Source organism: Cervus elaphus, chromosome 4, assembly GCF_910594005.1.
Source record: "Cervus elaphus chromosome 4, mCerEla1.1, whole genome shotgun sequence".
Taxonomy (NCBI): Eukaryota; Metazoa; Chordata; class Mammalia; order Artiodactyla; family Cervidae; genus Cervus; species Cervus elaphus.
The window spans coordinates 10,419,203-10,441,598 of NC_057818.1; the positions used below are offsets into that span (position 1 = coordinate 10,419,203).

General features: G+C 38.0%; 1 long non-coding RNA gene across 1 annotated transcript; it reads left to right on the forward strand.

Annotated features, from left to right (window-relative positions):
- Positions 1–79: 79 nt before the first annotated feature.
- Positions 80–21,738, forward strand: LOC122691569. The gene is made up of 3 exons (XR_006340447.1): positions 80–290; positions 17,369–17,472; positions 21,604–21,738. It is a non-coding gene; the product is annotated as an uncharacterized LOC122691569 (long non-coding RNA).
- Positions 21,739–22,396: the final 658 nt, after the last annotated feature.

Below are 22,396 nucleotides of genomic sequence, written 5' to 3' on the forward strand. Positions count from 1 at the left end.
CAGAGAGCATTTGCCTGAGGAGGTGCTTTCCTCGCGAAGAAGCCCAGGGTAAACACGGCTGTCAAAGCAGAAGCCCAGGGTAAACACGGCTGTCAAAGCAGAAGTGAGAGCGACTTGACGCCAAGAGAGAGGGAGACCCCAAAGCGGCCGCTGCCTCAGGAGGCCGTAGTCCTGGGCGCCGTCAGCCTTCCCTGAGGGCTTCGATTGGCCCCCTCAGGGCTGCGCACTGGCCTCTTGCTACCCGCCTCACGGACCCGGTCTTGCAGCGCGTCGCCGACCCAGTTGCCTTGGTGAGACCTTTGAGACAGTGGCCACACCAACCACCCCCCCTGGACCGTTTCTTTGAATTGTTTCTAACGTGGCAGGCGGGTTTTCTGTAGCACTCCATGTGTGTAATAAGTTCATTTTCCTGATAACCCCATGGGGCCGTCATTATCCTCTTGTTGCAGTTGAATAATCTGAGCTACAGGGAGGTTCCAGAACCAGCCCAAAGCCAGGGTGAGGGCGGTGGGGGTAAACCCAGGCAGTTTGGCTGCCGAATGGCCTTTACAGTGTCAAATCCACCTGTTGATTGGAGTGTGCGTCTTTAAACCCTAGTGGCCAGTTAAATAGGAAGAATAGGGAGAGGTAGATGTCAAAGACACGGGCATGAGAACATGACCCTATTTTCATACGAAGAGTTAAAATAACTTTGCCAAGATGATAGTTTTAATGCTGCGCATTACTACCTAAAGACAGTTTTCACGCCCTTCATAGCTGCCACACTTTGAAAAACACCAATCCTGATAGCTCTTCCGCTGATAGCGTGCACTATATGCTGAATTCTTGTGCTAGGTACCTTATGTCTTTTATTTTTTTATTATTTTAAAAAATTTAATTTTTAATTTTATATTTTGTTTTTTACCCCTGGGAGTGTGTATTACTTTAGTTGAACCTCATAAGAACTCTGAAGAAGGTATTGTGGTCCTCATATCGTTTGGGAACCTGAGGCCCAGAGATTAAGGGACTTACCAGAGTTTATACAGCTAGTAAGTGTTAGAGCTAAGATTGATCACAGAGCTGACACTTGAATAAAACATAGTCATGCCCTGGCAGGTTTTCTCAGAGGAGGAAAAAAAGTCATTTTAATATGGTAAGTGGGTATAGAAACTTACTCATTCGTGTCTGTGTGTGAGATACTGGGTTCATCTCTGAGCTACACTGATGCATAAAATCACATGACCTGCCTTTCTTGGAGCTGACCATCTGGTGAGAGCCATGGCAGAAAGAAAAGGATGATGTGTTAGAGAGACTTTTAGGGTGACATTAGATAAGCTATCTGGGATTGCTCTTGTCAGATGATAGTGCCTACGCTTGGGAGTTGAAAAAAAATTTGTTGTATCAAGGATTGGAGGTAGAGTGTACGAAAGGGAGGGAATAGCAACTGTGAAAGTCCTGTAATGAGAACAGGATGAGTTGTCATAGAGTTTACCAAGTGGGAACAGTAGAGGTAATCACATGTTATGAGTGGAATTGTGTCCCTCCAAGATTCATCAGAATTTTGTTTCAGAATGTGGCTGTATGACTTAGAGAATGAACTTATGATTGCCAGGGGGAAGGATAAGAGGAAGGGGTAGGGAGTTTGGGATGATATGTACACACTGCTGCATTTAGAATAGGTAACCAGCAAAGAGCTACTGTACAGCACATGCAACTCTGCTCAGTGTTATGTGGCAGCCTGGTTGGGAGGGGAGTTTGGGGAAGAATGGGTATATGTATATGTATATGTATAGTTAAGTCCCTTCACTGTTCACCTGAAACTATCCCAATGTTGTTAATTGGCTCTACTCCAATATAAAATAAAAGGTTAAAAGAATGTGGCTGCGTTTGGAAACAGGACCTTTAAGGAGGTGATTAAATTAAAATGAGGCCCTTAGGGTTGGTGGCAATCTAATATGACTGGTGTCCTAACAAGAAGAAGAAATTTGAATACACAGGAAGATACCAGGATTGCACATGTACAGAGGAAAGACACAGCAAGAAGGTGGCCATTTAAAAGCTGAGTAGAAGAGGTCTCAGGAGAAACCAAACCTGCCTACACCTGCATCTCGAACTTCTAGCCTTCAGAACTGTGAGAAAATAAAGTTTTGTGGCTTAAGCCACCTGGTCATACTATTTTGTTATGACACCAAATTAGCTCTCGATTACAATTATAATAAGAGCCCTATGTGAAAAATATGGGACTCATGAGAGGATATAGAAAAGGCATCTAAACCATTCTGGCCTGGAAAAGGAAGTTCTCTTAAATGTGTGACATTTGAGATCTGAAAGGGGGAGGAGTTAGCCTGAGGAAAAGCCTTCTAGTCATTTAGTTTTATGCTACCATAATTCCCATACATCCACAGAAAACTTACTTGCAAAACTGAAATGCTACTCATTGGACAAAAACTCCTCGTTCCCTCTCCCCCCAGCAAACTATATTACTTTCTGCTTCTGTGAATTTGACTTCTGGTCAAGATTTTGAAAGAGGTTCTGTGAGAGCCAAGATGAAGAAGTGATCCATTCTGCCATCTGCATCCAGGCATCCAAGAAATAGCTGACTATGAACACTATCTTGAAAGATAGGCACATGTCTTTTCAGATTTAAGAGGAAAACAATTCCTGAAGAAAGAAGAGCATATGCACACCAGCTAAGGAAGCTAGAAGCTCTACACTTCCCCTCTGGACCTCTGTTGTTACCAATCTACTTGTACACTGGATTCTGATTCCTTTTGCCAAAACATTGGCTTCATTATGGTCACTCTCCTGCTCCACAGTTTACAGTGAATATTGTTGTCTGAGGGATAAAGGTCAAATTCCTCAACCTTCAAAATTATGCATTTTTATTTGACATAGAAAATACTTATAATTAAAACAAATTCCCAAAGCTTCTACCCATCAAAATGTAATGAATTATAAGTGGTTTAAGAGTAATAATGTAATTTTCTATACATCTGTAACAGACTTTTGGACTCTGCGGGAGAAGGCGAGGGTGGGATGTTCTAAGAGAATAGCATTGAAACAAATATACTATCAAGTGTGAAACAGATCGCCAAGCCCAGGTTGGATGTATGAGACAAGTGCTCAGGGCTGGTGCACTGGGAAGACCCAGAGGGATAGGATGGAGAGGGAGGTGGGAGGGGGGATGGGGATGTGGAACACATGTAAATCCATGGCTGATTCATGTTAATGTATGGCAAAAACCACTACAATATTGTAAAGTAATTAGCCTCCAACTAATAAAAATAAATGAAAAAAAAAGTAATAATGTAGTTTTAACTTTGAATTAAATTCTCAGACAGGGAAGATAACTCCTTCATCTCTCTTTGCTATTGAATTGTAGAATACAGAGGATAGGTTTCACACTCAGTAATGTGTTAACCTGTTTTAGTTACACAGCCAAAGAAACATCATTTGGGGGGAGGAGATATTTTCATAGGTTTTCACACAATTCTGAATCCTTTCATAATGGAATTTGTTGGATGAGTGAAAACCTCCAAATCCTTCCAGTTACTAGACCCATTAAGAAAAGGTTCCCTGAGTCTCTTCATTTTTGGAGCTGATCATTTCTAAGGCTATGCAGCCCAGTACAGTAAGCCTATGATTAATATTTTGCTACTGAGCACTTGAAACGTGGCTAATGTGACTGCATAATGGAATATTTGTTTAAATTTAAAAACTATAGCAGTGTAAATATTTTCCTGTTTTACACATTTTATTATTTTGGCAAGACTGTATTTCACTGTAGCCTGTCTATGTTGAGATGTGCTGTAAGTGTAAAATATATACATTTTAAAGACTTGGAAGGCACAAGAGTAAAATATTTATATTTTTCATATTGATTAAATGTTTGGATAAGAGTTTAAGTTTAAATTAAATAAGAGTTTGGATGTATTGGTCTAAATAAAACCTAACATTAAAATTAATTTCATCAGTTTCTTTTTTTAATGAGTCTGCTAGAAAATTTAAAATTATACATATAATTTCTTTTACTATTGTATTTTCTATTTTATGCTCTCTCTCTCCCTCTCACTCCCCTTCTTTCCTTTTATTTCTTTCTGTTAGCTTTTGTTCTTTTGTTTTTTGCAAGTACCAGAAATTGATCATGGCTTTTAAGTAAAATGGGGATTTATTAGAAGGACATTTCTAATAGTTTATAACAAGGCTGGAGAAAAGGGCAAGTTAAAAGGACAGAAACCAGGGCAGCACAGGTATCTAGGAAGCAGGAATTAGTGTCACTGCAGAAATAAAGAGCTTCAGATGATTGTTGTTAGGATTTTCAAATTTTCATAGTCAAGGAAAGAATCTCATTGAGTCTTAGCCAAGAGAGGGCAAGACCCAATATATAGTCCCTTCAGGACTATACACAATGGGGGAGGGTAATTTTTTGAAGAGAAATTGGGTGTATAACCCAAAGAAAAGATAATCATTGTAATAGCCCAAACAGCAAAGCCAAGGTTAAGTATCTATTTGAGGCAGGAAGGAAGAGAGTTTCCTTGACACAGCCATGGAGGACAAATAGAGAGCATCAGTTGGGAAATTGACACACAACATCAGATCTATTATTTCTCACAAGATGTTTTCCCTCTTGCTGCCAAATCTTACTACTTTTATATGAGTAACAATCATAGACTCCTATTTTTTCTGCCTTATACCTTTTTCATTCTTCAACAAATTTTATTAAATACCTCTTATGTTCTTGGCCCTTTGGTAGGTGGTAGGGAAACTATCTCTTCCTAATGGTATGTTGTAGACAAGGATATAGGTCTTAAATGCTGTCATTGAGATAAGACTTATTGCAGGAAACCTAATCTGGATTTCAGGAGCTTGGAGAGTCTTCCTTGGGAAAGTGACACCTAAGTTGAGACCTCAAGATAAATTAAGCATATGCCAGAGAAAAAAAGGGAAAGGGGCAGGAGGAATGAAGGAGTTATTTAATTCAGATGGAAATTTTTTTCAATGATGGCAATTGTGTAAGTTACAAGTGTGGAGAGGCAAGCTAGGGCCAGATCAAAAAGGCCATGTGTTAAGTCAGTAGGATTTTGAAAGTTCCTGTGAAGCTATTAAACTGTTTTACCAGGACAATGGCATCATTTCAGAATTGCACAGTAGAATTGTGTTCATCTTAAGAGCACTCTGAAAGTAAAGAAAGTGACAGTGTTAGTCGCTCAGTTGTGTCTGACTCTTTTCAACCCATGGACTGTAGCCCTCCAGACTCCTCTGTCTGTGGAATTCTCCAGGCAAGAAGAGAGGAATGGGTAGCCATTCCCTTCTCCAGGGATCGAACCCTGGTCTCCTGTATTTCAGGCAGATTCTTTACTTTCTGAGATACTACTTTGACCACCAAAAACTATTAGAAGTAATAGTAATAGTAATAGATGAATTCAGTAGAGTTGTAGGATACAAAATTAATATGCAGAAACTTGTTAGCAATTTTTTATATGCTAATAAACTATGAGAAAGAAATGCAGGAAATAGTCCCATTTACAATTGCATCAAGAAGAAAATTACCTAGGAATAAATTAAACCAAAGAATTGAAAGATCTGTACTTTTGAAAACTATAAGACAAAGACAAAAGAATTTGAAAACAACACGAATAAATGAAATGAGATGTGATGCTCATGGACTGGAAGAATCAATATCCTTAAAATGTCTATACTATGCAAAGCAATCCAAAGATTCAATGCAGTTCCTTTCAAAATTTGCATAGCTTTTTTCACAGAACTAGAACACAGTGGTAACATTTGTATTGAACCACAGATGGCCCGAAATAGCCAAAGCAATTTTGAAAAAGAAAAAACAAAGTTGAAAGTATCACACTCTCAGACTTGAAGCTATAGCATGCTACAAAGTTCTAGTAATCAAAATTATGGTACTGGCACAAAAGTGTACGCATAGAACGATAGGATAGAATAGTACAGAAATAAACCCATGCTCTTATGGTCAGTTGATCTATTGCAAAGGAGGCTAAAGTATATAATGGGGGAAAGATATTCTCTTCAATAAATGGTGTTGGGAAAATAGGGCAGCTACATGAGAAAGAATGAAACTGGATCACTTCTTATATCGTATATAAAATAAACTCAAAATGGAATAAAGTCTTAAACATAAGGCCTGAAACTGTTAAGCTCCTAGAAGAAAACTAGGCAGTAACTTTTTGACACCAGTCTTAGCAGTCCTCTCAGGCAAGGGAAACAGAAGCAACAATAAACAAATGGGACTATATCAAAGTAAAAAACTTCTGCACAGTGAAGGAAATCACCAACAGATCAAAAAGATAATCATGGAATGGGAGAAAATATTTGCAAATGATATATCTGACAAGCGGTCAATGTCCAAAATAAACAAAGAACTCATACACCACAGAATCAAAATCCCAAACAACTCCATTAAAAAATCAGGACCTAAAAAAAAAAAAAAAAAAAAAAAAAATCAGGACCTGAGTAGACATTTTTCCAAAGAAGACAAATATACGGTCAAAAAGCACATGAAAAGGTGCTCAACATCACCATGAGGGGATGCAAATCAAAACCACAATGGGATACCTCATATTTGTCAGACTGGCTGTTATCAAAAAGACAAGAAACAAGTGGTGGTGAGGATGTGGAGAAAAGGGAACCCTCGTGCACTGTTGGTGGGAGTGTAACTTGGTTCAGCCACTGTGGAAAACTGCTGAGAGTCCTCGAAAAAAAACTAAAAATGAAACTGCTGTATGATCCAGCAATTCCATTTGTAGCTATTTATCTGGAGAAAATACAGATTTGAAAAGATATTTGTATCCCTATGTGCTTTTGTAGCCCTATGTTCATTTGTATCCCTGTGTTCATAAGCCATGCAGATGTAATGTGCATATAGGGAATATTGTCAATAATATTGTAACAACTTTGTATGGTAATAGATGGTAACTGGTTTTATTTTGGTTATTTCATAATGAATAAAAATACCAAATCATTATGTTTTACACTTGAAACTAATAGTTTATTTTAATTATAATTCAATAAAAAGTGTTTAGAGACTGAATTTAAACTGAAAGTGGAAAGGGAGGAAGAAAAAAAACAAGAGAGGGAGAAAGTCTAACCCTTAAGTAATCTCAAATGTTCTTTCAGATTACTCTTCCTGGGAACTCCCTGGTGGTACAGGGGTTAAGAATCTGCCTTCCAGTGTGAGGGACGTGTGTTCGATCCATCATCTGGGAACTAAGATCTCACCTGTCCCAGGCATAAAGCCCCTGCGTGACTCAACTAGAGAAAGCCTGCATGCAGTGAAGACTCAGTGCAGCCAGAAAAAGAAAAAAAAGATAATCTTCTTAATTTCTTTTAATTTCCTGTTTTAACTACTTTATCCTATCATCTGTTAGATAAAATCCAGACTGATTACAAGGCTTTCTACACCTGCCCTCTAGCCTTATCTCTTACCTTTTTGGCCCTGTCTTGTATTGGACATGACTGAGCGACTAAACTGAACTCAACTGTATGCCTCAACTTCATTTCCTCTAGCCAGATTGATCTATTCGCTGTGCCTCCAAACATTTCATATTCACCTTCCATGTAAATATTCATACTGCCTTCTATTTCTGGAATGATTCCCGGAATAATGTTTTCTCTTTTTTCAACTTTTCAAATCCTGCCTATCTCTCAAAATCCAATTCAAATTTCATCCTCCTCTTACATCAACCAAAAATGATGACTTTCTTTTTTTTCCTTCATTGCTGATAGGGCTGTTTTACAGTTTCAGTGTTTAATTACACACTGCTTTTTACTGTCATCTAACATGATTGCAGGTACCGGAGGGCAGTTCTGAGCTTTATAGTTACCTGAATCTTTCACAGTTTCAAACGGTTCTTAGTATACTCAATAAATACTTACTCAAATCAGTAAGTGAAAAACTGTTCTTTAAAATGGGTGAGATAGCATCTTTTAAAATTACACACATTCTTTAATAACTAACTGATAAGCCCCAGAACACCTAACCAATTCTATCTAGCAAAATTGACATTAAAATTTTTATTTTACAAAAGAAAAAAAATCAGAGAAATGAAAGGCCAGGGATGTGGTAATGAAACCACCTTATTTTCCTGAACTAATTCTATTCAAAATATTCCATTCAGTTAAAAGATAATGATATCTTTGGACTTTCTGTGGAAGTTTCTAAAGAAGCCAGTTGCTATGGGGATTGAGAAGACAAAAAATTTAAGAATATGATCACATTTATGCATATGAAGCTACCATGTCTAAACCTGGAAGACATTTATTTGATGGAGGGGGTTCACAGAGGGGAAAAGAATGTGGAAATGAATTGTTGGGGGAACATGTTATGGTGGTGGAAGTCAAGATACAGTTAAGGTGGGTGTTTATTTTCTTAGAGGGAAAATTGTGTGTTTACTAAAAATAAGGAAGAACAAAAGAAAAGTTAAACAGAGGGCTGGAGAGACTAAATTGTTTTCTCTTTACTTATGACAGGTTTTTACTCCTGAAAAAAATTGTAGATGTCAAAGCCAGTAGTTGAAAAGGAGGCTGCTGGGACTTTGAACCAAGCCAAATCAGTGGCTTTCACTGTTTTATATCCCCCTGTCACTCTTAGGACTATGAGTCCCACACTGCAAAAATAAAAAGCCCATTCTTTTTCTTACAAAGAAAGTTATGTTTGTAGCTATCGTTCTTTTATTTACTATTTGTAGTAAGTTTTACAGACATTAAAATGCATTTTTGCCGTTTGGAGAAATATTTCCTGTTACAACTTTACAAAAGAAACAACCCCCAGCCCCGCCTCCCATCCCGCTTTCCTCGATTACTACCTGTTTTCTCTGAGTATGCCTGAAAAAATGGTGGCAGATGCATTCAGCCTTGTATGCTCACCAGATGGTGTAGGTTGATGGAGAGTGAAATTTTCATTCTGGTGCTGTTCTGAGTCCTTCTCTGGTGTTCTTGCCACAGTTGGAAATTTCTGGCCTAGAGGACATGGACAAGCCAGGGAAGGGTTTTTCATGACAAAAGTGAACTATTAAAGAGATGAAGGTATTCTTTTTTCAGTTCCTGAAAAGAGAACCAGCAAAGATGTTTTGTGATAAAGAGGAAAATAATTGAATTAGATATTAGATTCCTTTGATTAAAAACTATCTATTTTTTGAATTACAGCGTCCTATAAGATTAATACATTTTATCGTAACCAATACAAAAATACACAAATGCACTAAGTAGAGAAATGAAAACCTTACCTGCTTTGTTCGTTCCCCTAACTCCCATTTCTTACAGACAACTTCTGTGAAATCCTTTGGCTTTGAAAGTTTGAAATAGAAAAATATTCTCTAAATAAACTTTATGTCTGTTGAATAGTTTTAACTTTAAGAAAGATATCTGTTTCTGATAGTAAGAAGGCATTGCAAAGTGTTATAATTTCTTTTCTTTGGCCGTTGTGCCTGGGAGTGTTTGTTTTGTTCTGTTTTTCTGTTTCATGAGAAGGTTTGGCCATGACTTACTACCACCATTGGGTGGCAGCCTAAATTGCAAGCTCTTAAGAAGTCATCCTCATTGGGTTCTGTGAAATTCATCTGAGAAATGATGACTTTGCACAGATGTTTTTAAAGGGAGAGTTGAATAAAATTTTCCTCTTATTCTGAGAGAGAGAGAGAGAGAGAGAGAGAGAGAGAATGCAGCTGAGCAAAGGAAATAACTAATGACCAGATACCTGGGAGAAAATCCTCTCTTCCAGTAAGTCATTTGCTCCTGCCCCATCTACTCTCAGCAGTTTAAGAGCTACTGAACCCTCTTAACCCTGGGAGGATCAAATGAGATAACACGTGAAAACACCTTATCAAATGTACAAAGCTGTGCAGATGTGAAAGATGATTATCATTATAGCATGGATGCGGGTTGCTTTCATAGCCAGTTTTATTGGCATGATTGCTTTTTAAATGGAGTCATCTGTGTGAATTAAACAGAATTCACAGATCTGCAAAAACTATTGCACATATTTATTTTATTTGAAGTCACTTAAATCAAGATCTAAGTAAAACCTCATCATACTTCTGGGATGGCAGGAATTAAATCTAAATATTTATGTAATACTCTCCTGTGCCAAACATTGTGCAAAAATTCAGGTTCTTGAGTGAGTGAAAGTCACTCAGTCACATCTGACTCTTTGCGACCCCATACAGTCCATGGAATTCTACAGGCCAGAAGGGGATCTTCCCAACCCAGGGATTGAACCCAGGTCTCTTGCATTGCAGTTGGATTCTTTACCAGCTGAGCCACAAGGGAAGCCCAAGAATACTGGAGAGTGTAGCTTATCCCTTCTCCAGGGGATCTTCCCCAATCAGGGACGGGCTTCCCTGATAGCTCAGTTGCAATGCAGGAGACTCTGGTTCAGGATCTTAAATGGTGCCAAATCATAGTGAAGATCATAGCTCTTGTAATTGATCATTGGACCTCATTGGAGATGCCATTGTCCAGCTAACTAGGTCCACTAGACTCTGTTTTACCACTGTTTGTAGTCCATGCTTGGTGTTAGGAATCTTTGAGAGGACTAGGGGGCCAAGTGTTCAACTTCTCTGGGTGTACCACACAGACACCCTCTTGTCTTGCATGCTCTGTGTCTCACTAGACCTTCTGAATCCTTCTGACCTCTTTCTAATACTGAGAAAACTTTTCCTTTTACCTTTTGCTGCCTCAGAAGGTACTCTGGCTATCCCATCTGGCTTCAGGCCTCATGGATGTACTTCTTCAGTGAGTGTAGACACTGCCAAGAGTCAGGAAGAACTGTAGAATCCATGCAAACTTGTGTTCTGTGGACTTTAAGATCTTAAGGGGTTGTCTGCCCTCTTGAAACTATTGAGGTGTATATAGAGAAAAATACAAACCAAAGATTCAGAAAGTATTCTACTCCAGTGACATACAGAGGTGTCCTCTTGGCTTCAGGGGGGCAGAGCTTTGGTGAGTACACCAGTAAGATAAAAAGATTGTGTCTTTTTATCTGGATGAGTAGAGCACTCAGCATTATCTTCTTGATTTTTTCTTTTTCTTGCCATACATAGACTAAAGAATTGTTTTTCTATTTTCATCCAGCTGCTCTAATTTCAATATAAGAGAAAAACACTTTGTCTGTCATTAACTCTAAAAAGCAATAATTATAATAGTTTATATATTAAATATATATTTATATATTTATATATATTTAAATATATTTATATATATTTAAATATATATATATATTTATATATATATTTATATATATTAAATATAATAGTTTATAATAGTTTATAATTTACAGTTGTCAATAAATACTCCCATAACATTAGTGAATATTGCTTCTCTGGGCTGGTTATTGTATTTGGATTTTTATAGCAACATTCAGACTATGAGGAAGCTAAGTTTGTTTGTGCTGCTTAGGGGATGGGTGTTGGGAACCATTGGTTTTGTTGATTAAATTACCTAATCAGAAATTAATTACTGTAAGTTAAATTCATAGCTGTTTGGAATTTAGCAGCTAAAATTCACGGATCGAAAAATGTTAAATTTTTCAATATAGAAACTTTCAAAAATATTTAAAAATACAGAGAAGAGAGTTGTCTAATTAAGACTCATATGGGGACTTGCCTGGTGATCCAGTGGGTTAAAGTCAACCTTGCAATTCAGGAGATGCAGATTTGATCCTTGGTTGGTAAACTAAGATCCCACATGCCCTGAAAAATAAAAACACTCATATACTCACCAACCAGCTTAATTATTAATTCATGGCCAATCTTGTATTCTTTTTGTCCCATCATTTTCCTTCTCTCTATCCCTCTTCCAATTATTTTGAAGCCAATCTTCAGTTCAGTTCAGTTGCTCAGTCGTGTCTGACTCTTTGCGACCCCATGAATTGCAGCATGCCAGGCCTCCCTGTCCATCACCAACTCCCGGAGTCTACTCAAACCCATGTCCATCGAGTTGGTGATGCCATCCAACCATCTCATCCTCTGTTGTCCCCTTCTCCTCCTGCCCCCAATCCCTCCCAGCATCAGGGTCTTTTCCAATGAAGCAGCTCTTCACATGAGGTGGCCAAAGTATTGGAGTTTTGGAGTTTCAGCTTCAGCATCAGTCCTTCCAATGAACACCCAGGACTGATCTCCTTTAGGATGGACTGGTTGGATCTCCTTGAAGTCCAAGGGACTCTCAAGAGTCTTCTCCAACACCACAGTTCAAAAGCATCAATTTTTCGGCGCTCAGCCTTCTTTATAGTCCAACTCACATCCATACATGACCACTGGAGAAGCCATAGCCTTGACCAGACAGACCTTTGTTGGCAAAGTAATGTGTCTGCTTTATGTATGATATAATTTATTGGTAAACATTTCAGTGAAAGTGAAAGTTGCTCAGTCGTGTCTGACTCTATGTGACCCCACGAGTCCATGGAATTCTCCAGGCTAGAATACTGGAGTGGGTAGCCTTTCCCTTCTCCAGATCTTACCAACCCAGGGATCAAACCAGGATCTCCTGCATTGCAGGCGAATTCTTTACCAACTGGGCTATCAGGGAAGCCCAAATGTTTCAGTGGATATCTCTAAATGGTAAAGGACTTAAAAATCAATGTAATCACAAAGCCGTAATTGCTCTTAAAAGTCAAACATGATGAAAGAATGCTGCCTCTTTATTTAAAATTTAATATTAAACTTATGTCAATAGCATAAATCTTCATATAGTAAAATATACTGAAGGATATTCTGGACATGTTGATAAGTGAAAGACCAAATAATAGAGTAATTTTTATAACATGATTCAATTTCTACTTTAAAGGATTATAAATAACCACATCTATTTTTGTTTAAACATGTAAAAGCATAGACACACATATAATACATCAAACCAAGAATAGTTGTTACCTTTAAAGTAAGATAGTCACAGTTGGTATTAGGGATGGGTATAGGACTCTTAACATATTCTTTAGTATTTTTTATTTATAAAGTATATGTGTATTACTTTTGAAATTAAGTTTTCAAAAAAGAATTCATGAAAGGAACAACTTAAATTATATCAGTATGAGAAATGAGAGACATTTTTATTTTATTTTACTTTTTTTGTGTGTAATAAAGTTTTATTAAAGTACAAAGGAGATAGAGAAAGCTTCTGACATAGGCATCAGAAGGGGGCAAAAGAGTACCCCCTTTGCTAGTGTTAGTAATGGAGTTATATACTCTCCAATGAATCCAAAGAATATCTGGAGGTTGTAAAGACCTCACCAGACCCACTCCCATAATTTACATTTTAAGATAACAGAGTTGGCCAGAAGGTTTAATCCAAAGATTGTCCTCAGGCAGGATACATCCTTGTAAAGACCAGACCTACTCCCATAATTTACATTTTAAGATAACAGAATTAGCCAGAGAGTTTAATCCAAAAGAGACATTTTTAGATCAGGCTATTCTGTTCAGATAGTGTCCCTCAGTTGAATAATCCTTACTCCTGGGTTAATAAGAGTAGCAGTTAGCATGTATAGAGTGTTGGCTAGGTGCGGACACTTTGACAATTGCTTTCAATCTGATTATTTGTTTCTTGCCATGACCCTTTGAAGTGGGTATTCCCATTTCACTTATGAAGAAACGTGATCTAGAGCAGTTAAATAACTTGCCAGAGTTTGGAAGAGGCTGACCAGGCTTGGAAATTAGGTGCTGGGACTTCCCTGCCCATGAACTTGACTGATGATTCCACTTCCCTTGGATCTAAAGGTCTCACAGTTACAGAATGAGTTTCGTTATTTCAGTTCATACTTGTTTGACTCTTGTTGCTGAGTATCTATGTTAGCTTTAATTACTTTGTTTTGCAATATTTTACCTTATTTTATTTTACTATAAACTTAATAGCTCAGGCAAGACCAAGTAGTAATTCCTCTTATTTCCCCCCATTGTCTGCAGAATCTGGCCCGAAGGACTAAGGGGAGAAACAACCTCAAAAGAGCATCATGCTTTTCTAATATAAAAAACATTTAAATGACAGGCAGAAGGTTCTTGTCAATAGCGGCTTTATGTGCAGTTATCCAGCTACCTAACTTTTCTTTCTTGCTGAAAATTCTTATAAAGCTCTTCTTAATTTTCTGTTCCCTGTGTTCAGTTCAGTTCAGTTCAGTTGCTCAGTCGTGTCTGACTCTTTGCGACGCCATGAATCTCAGCATGCCAGGCCTCCTTCCATCACCAGTTCCAGGAGTTTACTCAAACTCATGTCCTTCGAGTCAGTGATGCCATCCAGCCATCTCATCCTCTGTCGTCCCCTTCTCCTCCTGCCCCCAATCCCTCCCAGCATCAGGGTCTTTTGCAATGAGTAGGACAGCGGAATTACGAGTATATGGGAATAGAAGTGCCCAGCACTTTTATTTGGGATACATTTTACATTATAGATGTAAACATGCTAAAACTATCTTTTTAAGAAAGTTGTTATGGATTAGTCCTTGCATACTGTAGCAGATTTATTTTTCGCAACTTGACATTGGCATTCGCAATGCTTTGGGCTTTCTCAGAGTATATTTTTGTTGTTGTTCAGGAATAACAAATTAACTTATTATTTAACATAAAAAATGCAATAGGAAAGCAAAATAGCCTATATAACAAAATACCTACAAACACACATAGTAGGATGCAAAAATTATTTATGTATTCTATATATTGTTATATCCTTTACTTACTGGGGATAATTGAGATATTACGGAGTATCCAAAAGAAAACTGTCTCTAAACAAGGAAAACTGATCCTTACAAAAATTTGCTGAAATTATTCAATTAACTTTTTAAAAAGATGTGTGTTTTGAAATTTTCTATCCTTTGCACTCCTTTTCTCTGTTCATCCTGTCAGGGAGCAACAGGAGTTCTGTAGATTTTAAGAAAATGCCCCGTCAGTCTTCCAGAACTTAGACCACTTGATGCCCTCTTCACACACAGTGAAAAAGCACAGCATGTACTTCACACAGTGAAAGAAGACACTGCCCAACCCTGGTTGCATTATTAAAATAAAATTTGAGCTTTAGTAATTTAGATTTAAAGTTTTGCGCTTCAGATAAGCTGAATGGTCACTCTAATGGGTAGTTCAGTGTTTGGAGAAATAATTTAATATTAATTCTTCTGCAAATGTATAGCTCTACTCTGTGTCTCTGTCTGGGTACTCCAAAGAGGTTATTTTGAGGAATCATCTTATAAGTACTTGTAATTATGTTTGTTTAGATGTTTTAAAATAATTCAATTCTAATTCCTTTGAAAGTGAAAGTTAGGAGGTCCAGATTGAAGGGGGCTTATTGCTCTGAAAGGTGAAGAGTTTTCCACTGACTAATGTCAGAAAATGTTGTACATGCTTTGGAAGCTTTTAGGTAATTTAGAAACCATATTATAGAAAACCCAGTTATGTAACCTTTCCTCTAGGTAGGTCTCACACCCAGAGTCTGAGGAAATTCATGAGTTTAGGTCTCATAAGCTGCAACTGTATTCCTCCAAGGAGATGTATTTTTCCTGTGACTTATATACCATGATTGGCTTTTTAGTTATTTCTTCCTCTGTATTATCTTCCAGTTGTTGCTAGAAAGTAAGTATCCAGACATGGGTGTTTGGTTTTGTGATAAATGCAATTTTAATATAAAGAGTTTAACAGAGGATGATTCTGTAAGATTACAGTTTTCATGATATTTTAAGTGTTAGAGCTAGAAATTTTCTTAAAGATCTCCACTCAACTCTTTATTTAACTCATTAGGAAACGGTGGTTCCAACAAAGTTAAGCAACTAGTGGCAGTTCTAGGACTAGAGAGGTCATATTGAACTATGGATACGTGTTTTGCCTCTGAAGTTCTACAACCTGCCCCTGCCACTTATTAGTTCTGTGACCTTGTGCCAGCTAGGTCATCTGTCTGTGCCTCACTTTCCACATCTTAAAAAGGGATAGTCATGGTACATAGTTTGTTGGGATATTATGAAGATTAAATAAATGAATGTGAGTTAAATGCTTAGCACAGTGCCTGGTACATAGTGAGTACTGAAGAAATGCTGTTAGAATTCATGTTTCTTCCCTCACAGTGGATTGCTTTATGGTTGTGCCACATTGTCGCTCCTGACATCACTTAAATATATTTGATATGGCATTAAAAATATTTCATCACTGTTGTTTCTCATTAGAATTGATAAAATATTTTAGAAAAGAGCATATTTAACAAGTATCTTAGCTATTCTTTTCCATGTGTGAGATGGCCATGTAATAAATGAATGGAAAGGAAAAAATTAAATGATGTATGTCTGAGTATATTCAGATTGTACTTTATATAATAAATTACTTTTTAATGCAGCCACAATTCCTAATTTACATCAAGAATTGTCCACTTCAGTGGCTCATTAGATAAATTGAGCCCAACTAACCAACACAAGCTTATTACAAATGCACATCTGGAATGTGAAACTATTACAGGAAACTCATTGGAAGAGAAATTTCCTGTAAAGGGAATCCTTGATTTTTCAATAAAAGAGGAAATATCTTTTCTGGGTTCATATAGATAATATGGATTTAGCCATGATTTGTTCTTCAATTGTAATCACTTACTGCCTTTTAAAGAGAGATTCATGTCTTTGCAGGTTTCTATGAAGATATACCTCTGCAGCAACAATGGCTAATCTTAGATCTATGATACTGTCCATCAGTTAAACCATTAGTGTCAGCTTTATGCATTGAGCCATGTGTAGTGAGTTAAGGTCTATTTCTATTCTTATTAGATGTATGTAGCAGATATTTTAGGCTGCCTACTCCACTAACGTAAAATACACCTCCTTGGAGGAACACAGTTTCTTGCTATTAGAATCCTATTTTTTCCTCAGATATTAGGCTTTAGGGGAAGTTGGAGTAACCCTCAACATTACAGGGAGGTAAATCTTGAGTAGTCAAAACCAGGCATTCTAATTCTCATTATTACCCTTCCAGTAGTTGATTTAGACATGAGTTTGTGACATAGTTTTGACCAATGAGAGTTGAGAGGAGTCTTTGGGAAGGAGGGTGCTTCTGGATAAAATTTATACATAGAAGGAAACATTTCTGCCTCTTAATGTTGCCATCTTTATATAGTGCCTGGAACTGCAGAAACTGTCTTAGGACTTTGAGGAGGGGGACAAGCCAGCATGATTTCACTGGCAGAGTAGACAGACAGAAAGGCTTGCTTCCTATTTGACGTTGTTAAGTTACCCAGTGAACTCACCCTGGAGCTACTCTACCTGTGGACCTCTTGTTTTGTGATATAATAAAAGTCATTGTTGAAACCAATTTTACTCAGCCTTTTACTATTTTCAGTGGAAGCATGTTAATTGATACAATGCAAAATCATGTAATTATAATTCTGGTTTCTGTATATTCTTTGCTTGTAGCTGCCAGAATGAGCTGAGGTCTGAAAATTGCTCAGCAGGACCAGGCATAGCAGGGACCTCTCCTTTCATGGTTTCACTTGCCAATGACCACTGTCTTGATAACTGTAAGTATTTAAACTTGTACTAACCAGTTACATTTCTTTATACTTGGAGTTAATGTTTTAGTTATAATCATGTAAATATTAGATTATAAAATTATTAACCCTCATAGGGTCCCATTTTGCTGTGATTTCATTTCCTTTTGGGTACCCCATCATTTTGGGGCCAACCTGAATGGGGGGTTACTTCTGACAGTGTAAGGAATGCTGTAGATCTTTTGTTACATTAGCACAGCAATCTCTTTTGAATTGACATAGTGTTTTCCTACCAAAAATGCTTAATTTGGGTGTCTTAAAATTAACTTTCCTCCTTTTTTAAAAGTCATGAGCACAGAATAATGCAATAGCAGCTGTAGAGTAATAAGACTGAACGAACATATGTGAGAAAGGATTCATGTTGTGATAAGTGAAACAAAAAATTAACTTACATATATTTCAATATATTTAATTTTTCTTTTGGATGATTACTAGACATAGGCATTAATTGATTCATGTAAATTACCAGGGTTACAATTTATAGGAGACTTATAAAATAAATACATTTGGTTAATTGGAGAATGATCAAGTCTACAGGGAGATCTTAACACCTTTAAGAAATTCTCCTCAGTTAATTTCACTACTGAATAAGACACTGCATTTTGGCTACTGTCTCTTCACACACTCTTACTGTGTAGAGTTACTGACAGAGTAGCATTCCCCTTCTATAATAGTAAAGGAGGAGTCACTTTTCATATGGATTCATCAAGAGATTTGTTATTAGTTACCAGACCATGAATGTAGATGATGGAGGGTCTCAGTAAAGGGTGACAGTGTCTCTTTAGGTATTTCATCAGTCATCTAGGCAAAGCCAACTGTGAGTGAGCTGCACAGGTGGGCCTGTTCAGAGAGACCGGTAGGAAAGTGCCCAGCTGGGGCCTGGGCCCTTGGCATGGCTTCTTTTCTTGGTGTTAAATAGACTAATAGATGATGATCACTGTTCTTCTTAATCAAAGAACAAAACCCCCATCCCCTTTTCTGGTAGATAGGCTGCTGTATATTTAGAATGAGGAAAAGAGAAACATTTGCATAAAGCTTAAGAAATACCTGCTTAAAGCCTGTTAATTGAGAACACCTGCTTGCCAGCAATTTTTAGTAGGTACATCTGTAGAGAAAGACTGGGAAGAAATTGTTCTTTCCTGTCCCATGCAAGGCAAAACGAAGGTGTAAAGGATGTCACTGTGGGTTTTTAATTTCTGTCCATAGACAATTCAAAACCTTTTTTAGGACTCTGTCTGCTTTCTGGGAAACCTTCCTCCAATTCAGTCCCTAAGGAAACCAGCCTTGGAAAATTAAAATTCTTTCACTTTTAAGCAGAATTCAGGAAGTAGTATGAGTAATACTGAGATATTATTTGGTGTATCATTTGATAGGAAGTGAAAATCATGTGAGTCTCAATCTTCTGGCCTCCTGAAATTTTCTCCCCATCTTGCTATAAAGAATTAAAGTGCAGTTTTTGCTGGAGATGAGAGGCATCTCAAATTTGGGAGAATATTAGGACAGGCCCTAAAAATTTTCTTTAATGGTATCCATGAACCCCCAGCCTCATGTTGAGCTCCTTTGGGGAGTAAAAATGTGAATATTTGTTGGGGCCAAGGGGTTTGGGTAGCTGTTGTGCTGGACTCCATAAACTTGACTGCTTTTTCAGAATCTTACACAAAGTGAAATAACAGTCTTTTTGAAAATCTTAGTATGTCTCATTTGTATTAAGGAGTGCCAAGAAAATGTGTGTGTGTGTGTGAGAGAGAGAGAAATCACAGGACAGAGCAGTGATTACTTGATTAGCCCCTACATCCTCTAGGGGAAACTCCTTCAAGTGCTGAAAGCTTTCAAGTTCTGTGTTTCATTTCAGTGGTGTGGTTTAGTCGCTAAGTTCTGTCTGATTCTTGTGACCCCATGGACTGTAGCCCACCAGGCTCCTGTGTCCATGGGATTTCCCAGGCAAGAATACTGGAGTGGGTTGCCATTTCCTTCTCCAGGGGATCTTCCTCACTCAGGAATCAAACCCACATCTCCTGCAGGTGGACTCCTGCATTGCAGGTGGATTCTTTACTGCCTGAGCCAGTAAGGGAGGTGAAATCCCAAGGCTTTTTGGGTCACATAAAGCCCTAAATAACAGATTATATTCATTTTCACATTTCAGAGTATTCTTATTATTTTGCAAATTTTTTGTCTGGTTTCTACCCTGTAATGTAAGCCCCCTTTATCAGCAGATCTTCTGTATTCTAATTCTTTTGTATTCTTGCATGTGACACACTCTGCAAACTGCAGGGATTCAGTAAATCCTGATAACTTGCAAGTTTTAACTAGTAGATAAGATAGTCCTCTAAAGGTTACAAAAAAACTTTGGCAATTAGCAGCAGGAGCAGTCTTAAGCTCTTTTCTTAAAGAATACATTTAGGGAAGGATGTGTAAACATTTCAGTTGTCTTGGTAGCATTCTTCCAATGATTTCCACTTCTTTAAGTAACAGACATAATTTAAGCACTTTAGCTATTGTTGTCATCTAATCTATTAAACACATAATTGTCCAGTATACATTTTCTTTTATTTATCCCTGTCAACTATACCATATTTCCTGTTTTGTTTCTTAGGATGTTTTCATTGTTAGTTCAAATGCCAGCTTTCCTGCCCAGTCAAGACAGATGTCAAGTACAGGAGGGAGGCCAGGTCTTTGGCATATCAAGACTTCTTTGCCCTGGGCTCATTTAACCCACTATTTGCTGTCTATCACTAGAGTGTGCACCTGACCAACGATTAGCATTTAATGGCAACAGTGAAGCCTGTAGTATCCGAGAGGTGCAGGTATCCAAGGCTGCTGCTGCAGGAAGAAGCAAACACAGCGAAATAGATATATCTGCCTTGGTTAATAAAGATCACAGACAGAAATACTTTTTACCCCCTGTGGACATGCTGGGATTTTAGAGTTGATGCTATTAATCAATCTGTCCTAAAACAGAAATAGTTGCAAATATGTATTATACAGTATCTGTGGGATAGAAAACAAACCTTTAACTAAGCTTGTTTTTTTTTTTGAGAAGTTGGAAAATGTTGCCAGCCTGTTTTTTATGTAATTGAAAATGTTTAGAAGCTTTCCTGAAGAGTTGATTAATATATCAAAATCAAAAAAGGCAATTTTGAGTCTAATTTTGTTTGTTTACAGTATTCTTGCCTTTGAAATTCTTCCATGCAGGGTGAAAAATGACTGTCAGTGTGAAACAAAGTAGTCTATTGAAAAGAACATTGTGTCTAATAGGAAACAGCTGATACCAGCCCAGTGAATGCTATCTGGTATTAAAAGATAGTATTGTAATTCCAAGATAGAGAGTCCAGATTTGACCAAGGGTTGGGGTGGGAGTTCTTTTGCCCCACCTACGTCTGGAGCAAGAATCCCAAGGTGAAGAGTTGGTTGGGAGGCTCCTTGGTCCAGGATGGAGGAACCAGGATAGTTTGCAACTTTGATTAGCTGCACAGAATAGAGTATCCCCACAAAGGCAGAAGTGATACCATGAGGAAAGGGTTGGTATTGCAGGAAGGGTCCGAGAGCATGCTCTTGTCTAACACTCGGAAATGAATTGTCTGAGGAGACACATGTGCTGACAAAGCAAGAGACTTTATTGGGAAAGGGAACCTGGGCAGACAACAGGAGGGTAAGGAAACCCAGGAGAACTGCTCTGCCACGTGGCTCACAGTCTCGAGTTTTATGGTGATGGGATTAGTTTCTGGGTTGTCTCTGGTCAATCATTCTGACTCAGGGTCCTTCCTGGTGGTGCACGCCTTGCTAAGCCAAGATGGATTCCATTGAGGAGGATTCTGGAAGTATGGGAGGACATATGGCATCTCCTTTTGATCTTTCCTGGTTGGGGATGGCTTGTTAGCTCTGGGTTCCTTACCAGGACCTCCTGCTATAAAATAACTTACACTGGTGAATACTATGTTGCCTGGCCTGGGTGAGTGGTTTCAGTCAGTGTTTCCCCTAACACTGGCATAGCTTTTATAGGAGGGCCTGAACTTTTACTATATTCCAAGAAGCTTTTCTGAGAGCTTCTTGATTTTCTAAATACAAATGAACTGAAGTAGTTACTTATATTTTTGTTCTCAGTTTTTGGAAGAAGATGCCATAGTTCAAGAAAACTTGCTATACTAGGAAAAAAACAAGTGAACGCTAACCAAGAGCTTCTGCCTATCTGATTAAAAAATGAGTACTCTAGGAGTTTTTCCAGTAGTCATGTATGGATGTGAAAGTTGGACTATAAAGAAAGCTGAGTGCTGAAGAGTTGATGCTTTTGAACTGTGGTGTTGGAGAAGACTCTTCAGAGTCCCTTGGACTGCAAGGAGATCCAACCAGTCCGTCCTAAACGAAATCAGTCATGAATATTCATTGGGAGGACTGATGCTGAAGCTGAAACTCCAATGCTTTGGCTACCTGATGTGAAGAACTGACTCATTTGAAAAGACCCTGATGCTGGGAAAGATTGAAGGCGGGAAGAGAAGGGGATGACAGAGGTTGAGATGGTTGGATGACATCACCGACTTAATGGACATGAGTTTGAGTTAGCTCCGGGAGTTGGTGATGGACAGGGAAGCCTGGTGTGCTGCAGTCCATGGGGTTGCAAAGAGTCGGACACGACTGAGCAACTGAACTGAACTCCAGGAGAGGAAAATGCCTGCCCTAGAGTGGTTCTACAAATTCCTTTTCTCAGGAAAGTCCTCATTTCAAATATTTTCCCCATTGTTTCTATCATTGATATCTCCTAGAAACTCAGTATTTTGGTAGCCAATAGCACTATTTCTGCAGGACTGTCTTTGAAAGACAGAAGCAACACAATCTTCTTAGGACCATAGGTCTTGGTTTGGGGTTAAGAAAATAATACACTGTATGCAGAAGGAGGTGA